This window comes from Palaemon carinicauda, chromosome 14, assembly GCF_036898095.1.
Source record: "Palaemon carinicauda isolate YSFRI2023 chromosome 14, ASM3689809v2, whole genome shotgun sequence".
Lineage (NCBI taxonomy): Eukaryota > Metazoa > Arthropoda > Malacostraca > Decapoda > Palaemonidae > Palaemon > Palaemon carinicauda.
Window position 1 is genome coordinate 1,144,760 of NC_090738.1, and position 14,514 is coordinate 1,159,273.

At 37.9% G+C, this 14,514-nt stretch overlaps 1 protein-coding gene across 2 annotated transcripts in view; it reads left to right on the plus strand.

The window, feature by feature from the left end:
- Nucleotides 1-14,514, plus strand: part of LOC137653079 (leucine-rich repeats and immunoglobulin-like domains protein 1) — a 116,916-nt gene that overhangs the window by 74,922 nt on the left and 27,480 nt on the right. The window lies entirely within an intron of this gene.

Below are 14,514 nucleotides of genomic sequence, written 5' to 3' on the forward strand. Positions count from 1 at the left end.
ACCAAATAGATTGTGAGATCTGGTTCACATAAACTTTCTCTAACCCATAACAGCATACCCACCAAATAGTTTGTGAGATCTGGTTCACATAAACTTTCTCTAACCCATAACAGCATACCCACCAAGTAGTTTGTGAGATCTGGTTCACATAGACTTTCCCTAACCCATAACAGCATACCCACCAAAAAGTTTGTGAGATCTGGTTCACATAAACTTTCTCTAACCCATAACAGCATACCCACCAAATAGTTTGTGAGATCTAATAGTTTGTGAGATCTGGTTCACATAAACTTTCTCTAACCTATAACAGCATACCCACAGAATAGTTTGTGAGATCTGGTTCACATAAACTTTCTCTAACCCATAACAGCATACCCACCAAATAGTTTGTGAGATCTGGTTCACATAAACTTTCTCTAACCCATAACAGCATACCCACCAAGTAACTTGTGAGATCTAATAGTTTGTGAGATCTGGTTCACATAAACTTTCTCTAACCCATAACAGCATACCCACCGAATAGTTTGTGAGATCTGGTTCACATAAACTTTCTCTAACCCATAACAGCATACCCACCAAATAGTTTGTGAGATCTAGTTCACATAGACTTTCCCTAACCCATAACAGCATACCCACCAAATAGTTTGTGAGATCTGGTTCACATAGACTTTCCCTAACCCATAACAGCATACCCACCAAATAGTCTGTGAGATCTGGTTCACATAAACTTTCCCTAACCCATAACAGCATACCCACCAAGTAGTCTGTGAGATCTGGTTCACATAAACTCTCTAACCCATAACAGCATACCCACCAAGTAGTTTGTGAGATCTGGTTCACATAAACTTTCTCTAACCCATAACAGCATACCCACCAAGTAGTTTGTGAGATCTGGTTCACATAAACTTTCTCTAACCCTTAACAGCATACCCACCAAATAGTCTGTGAGATCTGGTTCACATAAACTTTCTCTAACCCCTAACAGCATACCCACCAAGTAGTCTGTGAGATCCGGTTCACATAAACTTTCTCTAACCCATAACAGCATACCCACCAAATAGTTTGTGAGATCTGGTTCACATAAACTTTCTCTAACCCATAACAGCATACCCACCAAGTAGTCTGTGAGATCTGGTTCACATAAACTTTCTCTAACCCATAACAGCATACCCACCAAGTAGTTTGTGAGATCTGGTTCACATAAACTTTCTCTAACCCATAACAGCATACCCACCAAATAGTTTGTGAGATCTGTTTCACATAGACTTTCCCTAACCCATAACAGCATACCCACCAAATAGTTTGTGAGATATGGTTCACATAAACTTTCCCTAACCCATAACAGCATACCCACCAAATAGTTTGTGAGATCTGGTTCACATAAACTTTCTCTAACCCATAACAGCATACCCACCAAATAGTTTGTGAGATCTGGTTCACATAAACTTTCTCTAACCCATAACAGCATACCCACCAAATAGTTTGTGAGATCTGGTTCACATAAACTTTCTCTAACCCATAACAGCATACCCACCAAGTAGTTTGTGAGATCTAATAGTTTGTGAGATCTGGTTCACATAAACTTTCTCTAACCCATAACAGCATACCCACCAAATAGTTTGTGAGATCTGGTTCACATAGACTTTCTCTAACCCATAACAGCATACCCACCAAATAGTTTGTGAGATCTGGTTCACATAGACTTTCCCTAACCCATAACAGCATACCCACCAAATAGTTTGTGAGATCTGGTTCACATAAACTTTCCCTAACCCATAACAGCATACCCACCAAATAGTTTGTGAGATCTGGTTCACATAAACTTTCCCTAACCCATAACAGCATACCCACCAAATAGTCTGTGAGATCTGGTTCACATAAACTTTCTCTAACCCATAACAGCATACCCACCAAATAGTCTGTGAGATCTGGTTCACATAAACTTTCTCTAACCCATAACAGCATACCCACCAAGTAGTTTGTGAGATCTGGTTCACATAGACTTTCTCTAACCCATAACAGCATACCCACCAAATAGTCTGTGAGATCTGGTTCACATAGACTTTCCCTAACCCATAACAGCATACCCACCAAATAGTCTGTGAGATCTGGTTCACATAAACTTTCTCTAACCCATAACAGCATACCCACCAAATAGTCTGTGAGATCTGGTTCACATAGACTTTCCCTAACCCATAACAGCATACCCACCAAATAGTCTGTGAGATCTGGCTCACATAGACTTTCCCTAACCCATAACAGCATACCCACCAAGTAGTCTGTGAGATCTGGTTCACATAAACTTTTCCTAACCCATAACAGCATACCCACCAAGTAGTCTGTGAGATCTGGTTCACATAAACTTTCCCTAACCCATAACAGCATACCCACCAAGTAGTTTGTGAGATCTGGTACACATAAACTTTCTCTAACCCACAACAGCATACCCACCAAGTAGTTTGTGAGATCTGGTTCACATAAACTTTCTCTAATCCACAACAGCATACCCACCAAGTAGTTTGTGAGATCTGGTTCACATAAACTTTCTCTAACCCATAACAGCATACCCACCAAATAGTTTGTGAGATCTGGTTCACATAGACTTTCTCTAACCCATAACAGCATACCCACCAAATAGATTGTGAGATCTAGTTCACAGAGTAAGACATTATTCGTCAAACATTTGGAGCGATCAAACACATCTGGCACTTCCGATGGTTCATTTGGGTGATACAAACCAAAAATGGTAAAACACGTACATTTTTTCGGGTGATACAAACCAAAAATGGTCAAACATGTACATTCCTTCGGGTGATACAAACCAAAAATGGTCAAACACGTACATTCCTTCTAATTTTTCAACTTTGGTGTTAGCTCTACATGGTTATTGTCAAAGATTTCTTTCATGAATGAAAAACTAAAAGTTTTTGCAATGTTTTTAAAGGGTTCTTTAACTTTGCTGAAAAATTTTGCGTTTGTGGCATTGAATTCCAGGTTATGCATTGGTTTCACGTAAATAATGCAATCTGTAAATCTCATTTTTTATGATATACCTATGCATATATATAACATGTTAATCTTAAGTGGCTTACCCAATACTTCACAAATACCAGTAGGCTACGTATGCATAAAACATGTAGTTTAAGCATTCAGAAGTTAATATTGATGTATAATCATATTATGATACCACAATACTATGGTAGTCTTGCACATCACCGCCTTTAGTGAAAATCACCAGCCATTGCAAGAAATGACAGTTAATAATAACGACTATTCAACATTTTACATTTGCACAATCTGATATTCAGCCGTTTATATATATATATATATATATATATATATATATATATATATATATATATATATATATATATATATATATATATATATATATATATATAAAGATTTAGAAGTTCAATTACACAAAAGCTTCTCCACTAAGCTTAGTGACGGACCAACTTTGAAGACTGTATTAGGTTTTACGTTTTTATTCATGGACAGACATCATAAGCGTTAAACCCTCCGAGGATCCACTTTGGAATCATTAGTTCATGCAACTCAATACTTACTTTCGGAAATATTCGCTAAAAATCGATTCGTCATCTAAGGAAAATAAGATTTTCATCTGAGTATGGGATATTGCTTAGTCTACCCGTGAACGGAAATCTGATTATGGGATATTGCTTAGTCTACCCGTGAACGGAAATCTGAGTATGGGATATTGCTTAGTCTACCCGTGAACGGAAATCTGAGCATGGGATATTGCTTAGTCTACCCGTGAACGGAAATCTGATTATGGGATATTGCTTAGTCTACCCGTGAACGGAAATCTGAGTATGGGATATTGCTTAGTCTACCTGTGAACGGAAATCTGAGCATGGGATATTGCTTAGTCTACCCGTGAACGGAAATCTGAACATGGGATATTGCTTAGTCTACCCGTGAACGGAAATCTGAGTATGGGATATTGCTTAGTCTACCCGTGAACGGAAATCTGAGCATGGGATGTTGCTTAGTCTACCCGTGAACGGAAATCTGAGCATGGGATGTTGCTTAGTCTACCCGTGAACGGAAATCTGAGCATGGGATGTTGCTTAGTCTACCCGTGAACGGAAATCTGAGCATGGGATATTGCTTAGTCTACCCGTGAACGGAAATCTGAGCATGGGATATTGCTTAGTCTACCCGTGAACGGAAATCTGAGTATGGGATATTGCTTAGTCTACCCGTGAACGAGACAGAAAACGGATAGCACAGCAGTGCTCGCACAGGAAGGTTCAAAGTCAAATTTCAAACAAACAATCGGTGTCACTTAGTTAGCAGCGATCTTTCGCCTAGTTTACAATGTGTTACAAGTAGTCATAACTATCCTTTGTGATATTTTGCAGTGTGTAAATGCTTGGACCTTGTGAAAATCATAATTTTATTGCTATATAGGGATTAGCAAATGTCCTAAATTGTGTTGACGTGTTTTGTTTTGTTTTTAAGTATGTTTTCACAGAAAAGGCTTTGGCTTTATCCGTTTGGATTTGCTGTGAAGTATAAAAGTGATTAAGCAGTATGGCAATTTATATCTTATTGTTATATAGTAATTATCGGTCATCTTGTGTAATGTTTATGTTTTCACTTGTGTTTTTTATCCATAGTAACAACTTCTTTTATTTAAAAAAATTTCTAAAAGGAGGAAGGTAATGGCAACGCAAAGAGAGAAACTTTCCCAGTAAATTTCATGAGTTACCATTTGCCTATGACGAGCCTTCCTTAACAAGTAATCGTGTTCTCCGAAGGTGACAATTGCCAGAATCGTAGTCATCAATTGCTGTCAGATAGCTGTGACGAGTCCTGAAAAGGAACATTATTTGAATTAGAGAAGAAAAAGTTGTTGGTTTGGAAAATGCGGAAGAAGTGGATGTCAGCAGTTTACACCTACCTTTTGAACCCACCCTTGCCCAACTCCAAACTATGACTTGGTCAACCGAGGCAGGTTCATCGGCCACTGGTAAAACTCCCATGCATAAACCTTACATGTACCAAGCTCCCACGTCATTCGTCCTCTGGTCACTCCATAAAATATGCCCCCACCTCCTTATATGAGATCATTAAAGGGATGTAGCTTAGGAACTAGTTGGACGTCTAGCTCGACATGATAAATGAAGGAAGTGAGGAGTTTGTCATCAGCCTATACAATGAGTGAGAATGCGAGAGGGAGTCAAGTGATGATGGGGTTATCGTTTAGACAGCCTGTGCTCAGTGGATGTGGGGGGATTAGTGGCCATATAGGAAGCCATACATGGGGAAGAAGAGATTTGCTGCGTCAAGTGATGATGGGGTTATCGTTTAGACAGCCTGTGCTCAGTGGATGTGGGGGGATTAGTGGCCATATAGGAAGCCATACACGGGGAAGACGAGATTTGCTGCGTCAAGTGATGATGGGGTTATTGTTTAAACAGCCTGTGCTCAGTGGATGTGGGGGGATTAGTGGCCATATAGGAAGCCATACACGGAGAAGAAGAGATTTGCTGTGTCAAGTGATGATGGGGTTATCGTTTAGACAGCCTGTGCTCAGTGGATGTGGGGGGATTAGTGGCCATATAGGAAGCCATACACGGGGAAGACGAGATTTGCTGCGTCAAGTGATGATGGGGTTATTGTTTAAACAGCCTGTGCTCAGTGGATGTGGGGGGATTAGTGACCATATAGGAAGCCATACATGGGGAAGAAGAGATTTGCTGCGTCAAGTGATGATGGGGTCATCGTTTAGACAGCCTGTGCTCAGTGGATGTGGGGGGATTAGTGGCCATATAGGAAGCCATACATGGGGAAGAAGAGATTTGCTGCGTCAAGTGATGATGGGGTCATCGTTTAGACAGCCTGTGCTCAGTGGATGTGGGGGGATTAGTGGCCATATAGGAAGCCATACATGGGGAAGAAGAGATTTGCTGCGTCAAGTGATGATGGGGTTATCGTTTAGACAGCCTGTGCTCAGTGGATGTGGGGGGATTAGTGGCCATATAGGAAGCCATACATGGGGAAGAAGAGATTTGCTGCGTCAAGTGATGATGGGGTCATCGTTTAGACAGCCTGTGCTCAGTGGATGTGGGGGGATTAGTGGCCATATAGGAAGCCATACACGGGGAAGAAGAGATTTGCTGCGTCAAGTGATGATGGGGTTATCGTTTAGACAGCCTGTGCTCAGTGGATGTGGGGGGATTAGTGGCCATATAGGAAGCCATACATGGGGAAGAAGAGATTTGCTGCTTTGTGCCCAGGAGTCAACTGATGAGGAGAATTAGAAAAATCTTGATAGATTACCAATTCCTCTCCTGCCATGGCATTGCCTTTTATCAGTATTCAAGGGTTCAGGGCCGACCTGATTAGCTCTCTTCGACATTAGATTTTCTCCAATTTTTTTTTACTAAGTATAATGCTTATTATCATTAAAAAGCAAACAAATATCTACATAGAACAATGTTTTACAGGTATGCAACCTTTGTCCCTCAATTCATAGTTGTCAATGTCTGCAAAAAATATTGCAATGTATCTGGCCTCATTATCCTTATAGGGGGAATTAAAAACCATCATTTCAGGACTATTGGTCAATGAATGATTTATTGTATACGCCAATAATCATAACGCCAATGACATGTCAGCTGTTTTTGCAGATTGCAATGTACTTTCATGTGAGCAAGATCCAACAAGGCAAAATTGATCGTCTCATGAAAGTTTGTACAATTTTTTAATATTGTTTATCGTAGTTCATGGATGTGTGTATTTCTTTGTAGGAGCTGTCTATCAATGAAGAGATTCTGCTGTCAAAGAAGAGACAGGTTCAAATTGTATAAATTTTGCTAACCTGACAAAATATTGCATAACGATGTATATCATTATAGACTAGGAGTGGTTGTGTCTGTTATTTTGAGGACTACAGTGGTATTTACATTTCCACCCGCTTCTCTATAATTGGTAATTTCCAAGGGAGAATTATTATAACTCTGTAGCCTTTTCCCAAGTGCTGTATTTGAGGGGCATCCATACATGTGGCACTAAAACACCTTGAAAGAACCAACATTCCCTGAGACATGATACTACTTCTGGTAACCAATATCCACAAAATGGAACTAGAAGACCATGAATGCAAGAAAAGGCACCCATTAAATTTTGCAGTTCCGTCAGTGAATACAAAAAGTACAGCTTTACCCAAACTTTAATACTCATGTAATATTTTTCCGTTGGAAGAGAAAATTAAAAATTTCCGATACCACGAGACTATATTATACTGCCTTTTCTTCTTAGATAAAAACAAAATTACACAAATATACCTAAATCTTACAAAATCATTAAGAAATAAAAGTCTAATGGTTATACATAATTTTCAACCGAATAAGTTGTCACTCATGAAAACTTTAATATAAAATAATGATCAAATACTATCAGTTTATGGGGCATACAGCAAATAGACCAGTAGGTTTGTGATCTACTCCATCCAGATAGCACTCTTCAATACATTCAACTTGCACTGGAAGTACTCCATGCAAAGGAAGGAAGAAGGCATCAAGAATTTCTCCATGTTCTTCACCAATGTCCTCATCCACTTTGATGGCGATATTCAACTTGTAGTGGAAGTACTCCATGCAAAGGAAGGAAGATGGCGTCAAGAATTTCTCCATGTTCTTCACCAATGTCCTCATCCACTTTGATGGCGATATTCAACTTGTAGTGGAAGTACTCCATGCAAAGGAAGGAAGATGGCGTCAAGAATTTCTCCATGTTCTTCACCAATGTCCTCATCCACTTTGATGGCGATATTCAACTTGTAGTGGAAGTACTCCATGCAAAGGAAGGAAGATGGCGTCAAGAATTTCTCCATGTTCTTCACCAATGTCCTCATCCACTTTGATGGCGATATTCAACTTGTAGTGGAAGTACTCCATGCAAAGGAAGGAAGATGGCGTCAAGAATTTCTCCATGTTCTTCACCAATGTCCTCATCCACTTTGATGGCGATATTCAACTTGTAGTGGAAGTACTCCATGCAAAGGAAGGAAGATGGCGTCAAGAATTTCTCCATGTTCTTCACCAATGTCCTCATCCACTTTGATGGCGATATTCAACTTGTAGTGGAAGTACTCCATGCAAAGGAAGGAAGATGGCGTCAAGAATTTCTCCATGTTCTTCACCAATGTCCTCATCCACTTTGATGGCGATATTCAACTTGTAGTGGAAGTACTCCATGCAAAGGAAGGAAGATGGCGTCAAGAATTTCTCCATGTTCTTCACCAATGTCCTCATCCACTTTGATGGCGATAATCAGCTGTATAGAGACCAGCATCTCAAATACTGACACGGAAGACCCTCAAGTTATGACAACAGCAATGATGGTAACATATAACATTGGAAAGGAGGAGTTAATAAGCAGACCATGCTGTCACGTACCTGCAAGATGGAACCTGCGTAGGATCTACCAAGAGGTTGTTGCAGGTCAGAATTGATTCTCATACAGGTGTGAGTTTTCGAACAGGTTGCAGAATGTCCAGCCAGAACATTCAAATATTCGCCATTATGCTAAAATGTATAAAATAAATATTGGTGATAAAGATTTTAGCATTATAGGGCAAGTATCTAATAGCCACGACTTCTCTAGAGTTAATACTGATTACAAGGGCGTAGGGGCGTCTTTTTGGGTGTGGGTGCTAAACTTTGAGAAGTCAAAGACGACGGGGTCTGGGGTTCTTCACACCGAAATATTTTGATGAAGAAACACCCTTAGATGCGATTTCCTGGCATCTGATCGTAGCAACCACAAAATCATTATTTTTTTTTATGATTTCTATATAACCAATTACAATTTGTACACAATGACTATGAAATACCGGTAGGCCTACTCTAAAAAATTTTATTTCACTCTTTTACACCATCCCCATGAATAACAAGTCGTTAATATTTACTGCGTGTTTTTCAGCTTCATTATTATTATTATTATTATTATTATCATTATTATTATTATTATCATTATTATTATTATTATCATTATTATTATTATCATTATGATTATTATTACTTGCTTAGCTACAACCCTGATTGGAAAAGCAGGATGCTATAAACCCAGGGGCTTCAACAGGGAAAATAGCTCAGTGAGGAAAGAAAACAAAGAAAAATAACATATTTTAAGAAGAGCAACGAGATTAAAATAAATATATCCTATATAAAGTATAAAAACTTTAACAAAATAAGAGGAAGAGAAATAGAATAGAATAGTATGCCCGAGTATTATTCACTCGTTGAAAGGTAGCAGAAGCGTTCATTGGACCAAATGGCATGACTGTGTATTGATACAACCCAAACAAGGTTATAAAAGTTGATAATAGTTTTGTGCTGCTGTCTAAAGGAATTTGATAATAGCCTTTTAACAACTGGTGGTTGGCTAGGGCCTTTATATCGGCCCATCCCTTTGACGAAGGAATTAACTAAATGGAAGACAACCTGTGAATAGTGGATTCCACGCGCCTTTGCTTTATACACGACACCCAAAAGGTGCTAGCGCGAGGGTTGTAACCTCAGCATTCCATGCTTTTATCTTTCTCTGGTATAATTGGAAGGTTTTATCAGAAAAGATATATAAGAAGGACTCTTTTCACCGGGCGCCACAGGTCTCTCCCCAGAAATAGATTTTTCCTTCGTCAAAATCCCTTTTAACAACTTTCGATAGTCCATACACATCCTGAAAGATCCGTCGGATTTTTTCACGGTCTTTCACATGCCTTGTCAATTTAGTTGGTTTCAGGACGTCTGGGATAATATCAGGGAAACTTTTAAACAATCGGCCTAATTCCTTTTGCTTCTCGTTGTTCAAATGAGTTAATTTCTCTTCTGAGTTCCTAATGATTGACAAATTATTCACTTTGCTTACAGCCCCTACCTCATATCCGTCATCGTCTTCCGTGGCTGGAATGGTTTGCACCATACATATCTGTGGAGCTTCGGTCTCGTTTTCGTTTAAGTAGAGCTTCAGTAAGCTAACATGTACCTTCCTTTGGCTTTTCCTTCTTCCTGGGGTTTCGATAACATAGGTCCTGTCACTGATCTTCACTAAAATCCAGAATGGTCCGTGAAACTTGTTGGTGTGAGAGAATTTCCTTATAGGTAAGAAAATCAACACCTGTTGTCCTACCACAAACTGTCTGTCCTTACTTTTCATATCAAACCTTTTCTTCATTTTTCCTTGGCTCGTTTTCAGGTTTTAGAAGGATAACTTCCTTATCCCACCGATCCTTTTCCTCAAATTCTTGACGTATTCTCCATCCGTTTTCTCTCGATCTTTCCATTTTTCTGCCAACATTTTAATCGGTACCCTTACTTCTCGTTCGAACACCCTTTCATTCAGATTACATCCCATGCTTTCTTGATAAGCATTGCGTATATCATATAACATTAATGGTAGTCCTATGTTCCATTCATTTCCTGTTTCATTGCAGTACTTGGTTAACATACTCTTTAGTGCTTGATAAAATCTCTCTAAAGCACCTTAGGCCTCCGGGCGATAAGCAATAGACAGTTGTTGTTTCACATCCAACAGTTTCATCACATCCTGAAACAATTTTGATGTGAAATTTGTTTCTCGGTCGCTCTCTCTAAAAAATTTCCGGAATACCAAATTTGGTAAAAAAAGTCTAGTAACTTCTCGGCGATTATTTTGGCAATAATGTTCCTGAGCATATTATTGACAAATTCTGTGTGTAGTCTGTGTGTAGTCCTGTATATCATAAGACAAAAAAGTTATAGAATACAGCGTTTAGATAAATCTCTTGTATATAAACTATAAAACAAGATCCCTGTCAAACTGTTCAACATACAAATTGTAACAAGTATGAACTTTTGAAGTCCCACCAATTCAACTGTTAGAATAGGATGATCATTCCCCAATCTAGTCACACCTGGAATAAAACTTCTAGAACACTCGTACTCTGTTAGAGATAACTATTACCTGGTACCATATACAGGATGGTACAGTCTGGAAAGATCTGGATACAAAGCAAGGTCAGAATTATGAAAAAAAATATGCACAAAAACTAATTGAACAATAGTGCCAGGGATTAATATCCAGGTCAGAGATATGGAATTTAATAGCCCGTAAGTTTTACTTCCATGAATTAAGATGAGAATCAACTGCTGAAGACCATGCAGGAGGATAATACTCGAAACATGCTAGAATGAAAGAATTAAAATATTTCTTCATGATAGTTTAAGCACCAAACTCCTAAGTCCGTTTCAATATGCCAGATTTTGTGCAGTTTTACTTCCATGAATTAAGATGAGAATCAACTGCTGAAGACCATGCAGGAGGATAATACTCGAAACATGCTAGAATGAAAGAATTAAAATATTTCTTCATGATAGTTTAAGCACCAAACTCCTAAGTCCGTTTCAATATGCCAGATTTTGTGCAGTTTTACTTCCATGAATTAAGATGAGAATCAACTGCTGAAGACCATGCAGGAGGATAATACTCGAAACATGCTAGAATGAAAGAATTAAAATATTTCTTCATGATAGTTTAAGCACCAAACTCCTAAGTCCGTTTCAATATGCCAGATTTTGTGCAGATTTACTTCCATGAATTAAGATGAGAATCAACTGCTGAAGACCATGCAGGAGGATAATACTCGAAACATGCTAGAATGAAAGAATTAAAATATTTCTTCATGATAGTTTAAGCACCAAACTCCTAAGTCCGTTTCAATATGCCAGATTTTGTGCAGATTTACTTCCATGAATTAAGATGAGAATCAACTGCTGAAGACCATGCAGGAGGATAATACTCGAAACATGCTAGAATGAAAGAATTAAAATATTTCTTCATGATAGTTTAAGCACCAAACTCCTAAGTCCGTTTCAATATGCCAGATTTTGTGCAGATTTACTTCCATGAATTAAGATGAGAATCAACTGCTGAAGACCATGCAGGAGGATAATACTCGAAACATGCTAGAATGAAAGAATTAAAATATTTCTTCATGATAGTTTAAGCACCAAACTCCTAAGTCCGTTTCAATAGGCCAGATTTTGTGCAGTTGAAGAAGAAATAGACCGGATATCTTTCTTAAAAGCAAATTTACAATCAAACATCATACCCAGAAGTTTAAATTAGTTGTATATAGTTAATGGGGGTTGTTAACGCAAAGATTGGGAAGCATTACAGACTTCCGGCTCATTATATTTATTATATTTACTAGAGTAGTCAACCAGAACGAAATATATTTTTCCATGCCCCTGGAATAAGATATTTACTTGGGTAGTCAACCGAAACGAAATATATTTTTCCATGCCCCTGGAATGAGATATTTACTTGGGTAGTCAACCGAAACGAAATATATTTTTCCATGCCCCTGGAATGAGATATTTACTTGGGTAGTCAACCGAAACGAAATATATTTTTCCATGCCCCTGGAATGAGATATTTACTTGGGTAGTCAACCGAAACGAAATATATTTTTCCATGCCCCTGGAATGAGATATTTACTTGGGTAGTCAACCGAAACGAAATATATTTTTCCATGCCCCTGGAATGAGATATTTACTTGGGTAGTCAACCGAAACGAAATATATTTTTCCATGCCCCTGGAATGAGATATTTACTTGGGTAGTCAACCAAAACGAAATATATTTTTCCATGCCCCTGGAATGAGATATTTACGTGGGTAGTCAACCAAAACGAAATATATTTTTCCATGCCCCTGGAATAAGATCAACACCTAATCTTTTCTTATGATAATTATGAATATCTTGAAGCATCAAGGGTTTCCTTAATGTTTGCTACAAAAAAAAAAAAGAACTAATCAAACAATTTAGCCATCCATGTAAAATCAACTGCTTCAACGTCTGCAAAGTTGTGTCGCTTTTTTTTGTCTTCTGGTGGCTATGTTTTTTTAACGCGAGTACACTCATTATTATTTAGTATTTACCATATTTGCAATAGCTTCATTTAATTAAAGAATTATCAAGTCCTTTAACCCATTTAACCCAACCTCAAGCATCGGCCATAAACATTTCTTTACCCTTTTTACACTGAACATCACCAGAATATTTATAATCTTGGAGGAGCAATTGAGAAAGGCTTTTTTTAAATGGTCTCCAGAGATTTTCGATTTGATTCTACATTTTCCATAAAGATATAACTAATTTGTTCACCAAAACTATTTGCTAATACCTCTTTCTTGATTTGTTCATAATTTAGCTGTAATTTTCCCAGGGACATGACAACACAAGCAATAGTGTAAAATTCAAACGGCATGTTTAGTTACATTTTAATACTGTAGAGCAAGAGCTTCATTAACTGAATTATTAAGTTTCTCAAAACACTGGGCTTGTTCTTCCTTACACGGTCAGAATCTCTCTCTCTCTCTCTCTCTCTCTCTCTCTCTCTCTCTCTCTCTCTCTCTCTCTCTCTCTCTCTCTCTCATATCATTTCAGTCTTTAGCCTAACTGAACAGAAATTTATACATTTTAATAACATTCGGACCTATCATATTGAAATAAAGCAATATTATTATAGGTATGTTAGAAGAGGGAATCATACCTTGAAGATTTGATATTTAATATCAGATATTTAAACCTTATTGCGATTCCAGTACAAAGAATAATCATACCTTGAAGATTTGATATTTAATATCAGATATTTAAACCTTATTGCGATTCCAGTACAAAGAATATACTTGGTCATTAAAAACTGAATTTTTTTTCTCATTGAAGATTTCTTATTTAAAGTAATACTCTTTACGTAAAATGACTACCTTGAATTTGGTTCCAGTTCCCTCAGGTGTTAACCCTTTCATCCCCAATGGACGTATCGGTACGTCCTTTCAAAAACTGTGCTTCAGGCATTTTCCAAAAGAATGAAACCAACCTGACCTCTCTATGACAAAAATTAAGGCTCTTAGAAAAAAAATATATATAGCAAAATGTGCTTGAAATTTAACATAAAAGTTAAAAGGGTTAACATAGGTGCTGTGTATTCAACTTAGTTTGTCTTCAGGTTTAATTTCTTTAAATTTAACCTAAAATTTCTATCGCAGTAATTTTATTTCTTTTTTGCTGTAGGATGTCGTATAAGGCGACTTTTTATCAAGAAATTACCGTTGCCGTTGATGCTGCTACAATTTTGTATGATTGTGTAACATTCCTTTCAATAAGCGTATAGTCGGATAATATTAGTGAGCTTCATATGAACAACTATCTATAGTGCATTTCTTTTAGCGATGCAGATTTGCACCGACTCGCAGCGGTGCCGTTTTAGCTCGGAAAAGTTTCCTGATCGCTGATTGGTTGGACGAGATAATTCTAACCAATCAGCGACCAGGAAACTTTTCCGAGCTAAAACGGCACCGCCACGAGTCGGTGCAAATATGCATCGCTAAAAGAAATGGACTATAGTGAAGATTTCTTCGGTAGATTCGTAGTTTCTGAACATTTTCCATATAGGTAATAATACAGTATTATTCTTATATGGAAAGAGATTTTG